The sequence below is a fragment of the Canis lupus genome, unplaced genomic scaffold (genome assembly GCF_011100685.1).
Source record: "Canis lupus familiaris isolate Mischka breed German Shepherd unplaced genomic scaffold, alternate assembly UU_Cfam_GSD_1.0 chrUn_S1394H1575, whole genome shotgun sequence".
In the NCBI taxonomy this organism is placed as follows: domain Eukaryota; kingdom Metazoa; phylum Chordata; class Mammalia; order Carnivora; family Canidae; genus Canis; species Canis lupus.
In genome coordinates, this window is record NW_023330223.1 from 20,001 (window position 1) to 21,976 (window position 1,976).

Consider the following 1,976-nt stretch of genomic DNA (forward strand, 5'->3'; position numbering starts at 1 on the left):
GCGCGGGCGCCCCGGGGAGCGCGGGCACCGGGTCGGCAAGACGGACGACGGACGGGGGCGGACTTTCGGGAAAGGCCGCGGACGGGAGACGCTCCGGCGGCCAGGGGCCAGCCAGGCGCCGGAGAACGGCGAGCGGGAGCGGTGGAGGAGAGGACCGCGGGCCACCGCGAGGGGCTTTCGGGAAGCCTCAGAAGGCACCCGGGAGGCCGAGGTCGGGCGCCCAGGGGCGCAACGCGGGGGTCCCACCGCCCGAGGCCTCCAGCGCAAGGGCGGTCCCGCGGCACCCGAGGACGCCGGCCCGGCCCCCCACGGCGGGCCCCAAGCAACCCTCGCGGGGCTCGGGGGGCCCCAACCGCCACCGTTCACGCGACCGGTTCTCCCGAGAACGCTCTCCCGCACACGCGCAACGACCGCCCCGCCCCAACACCCCCCGCGCGCCTCCCTCCTCCCCTTCCTCGGAGGACCGAGAGCACTTCGCCCGGGGACGCCCCCCCCGAGCCACGGCGGCCAAGGGGGGGGGCAAGACACCAACAGCGGCGAGGCGGTTTCGGTCACGGAGGGCGGAGTTAGGGGAGGGAAGAGAGGAGAGCGAGCGACGGTGCGGTCGGGGGAAGCGGGCAGGCGGGGGGGACAGGGGGGGGGGGGAGGGAGGCGGCGAGGGGAGGAGGAGCACAGCGGGCGAGGGCCGGGGAGAGCGCGTGGGGAAGGGCCGGTCCCGGGAAGGGCGCGCCAACGAAGGCGCGAGCCGGGCACCGGGTAAACGCGCACGGGATCCCACCGCCACCAGCACGAGGGCGGTCCGACGAGGGGACGCCGGCCGGCCTCAGCACCCTTGGCAGGCCTCCCCGAAAACCGGGCCCCACAGCCCGGGGCCCAGGCACGCGCGACCCCCGCCGCGGGGGTCCCGTCCGAACCTCCGTCCGTCCATCCGCCCGTCCGTCCATCCGTCCGGTCCAACCCGGAGTCACGACCCGGGGAGGCGCCCCCAGGCGGGAGCTGGCCCGACCACACGCGCCCCGCCGAGCCACCGCCGGCGGCGACTCGGCTCGGGAGCGGGCGGCGGCCCAGACAGCCAGCCGGCGCTAGCGCGGCACACACGCACACACCACGGGGTGAGTGGCGGTGGGGGGGGGGGGGCGGAGGGCCGCCCCACCCCCCGGCCGCGCGCACGCTCGCACCACGCACGCGGGCAACACACCCCGCACCGGACGCCGGCCCGGCCCGGCGGGATCATCCCCCGTCTCGGAGGGGGGAGGCGCAGGCCGCGGTAGGTAGGCAAAGAGCGGCACTCTGCCCAAACACGTCGCGACGGGAGTCCACCCCCCGCGTCGCGGCCACACTACACGCGCAGAGGAGGGGGCAGCGGCTGGGGGCTCCGGTACCACAAGGCACCCTCTCGGATCGCTAGAGAAGGCTTTCTCACCGAGGGCGCATCGCCACCACCCGTTCTGTCCTACCAAACGGGCCCACCCAGGCGGCCCGCTTCCGGGGCCGACAGGGCTCGCGGGGCGGGGGGCGGATCTCCGGCAAGGGACAGGCACAGGGCAACCCCGAGCGCTCGCGGCCGGTGCCCCTCGAGGACGCCACCCCGCCTCGCCCGCGCACGGCGTGGTCAACGTCACCGCCCAGAGGAGAGAGCTCCCGCCTCCCGCGAGGCGGGCGAGAGAGAGGGACGGAGACGGGGACACGACCCGTGCCGGGAGAGAGGGGCAGCCCCTCGGGCTGGCCAAGCGCCGCGGCGCTGGCCCGGCCCGCCGCGGGCGCTCACGAGCCCCGCCAAGTCCTCCGAGTCACACCGCCCCACGCCACCCACCCCCCGCCGGCGCGGCGAGGGGGGGAGGAGAGGAGAGGGGAAAGGAAGACGAGGCGCCCGCGCCCCCGCCAGGGGCACGGGTGCGCCTCCCTTGCCGACTCTTCCACACCCGCTCTCGGACACGCCGACGACGGCGGCGGCAGCCGAGGGGAGCGCCGGGGAA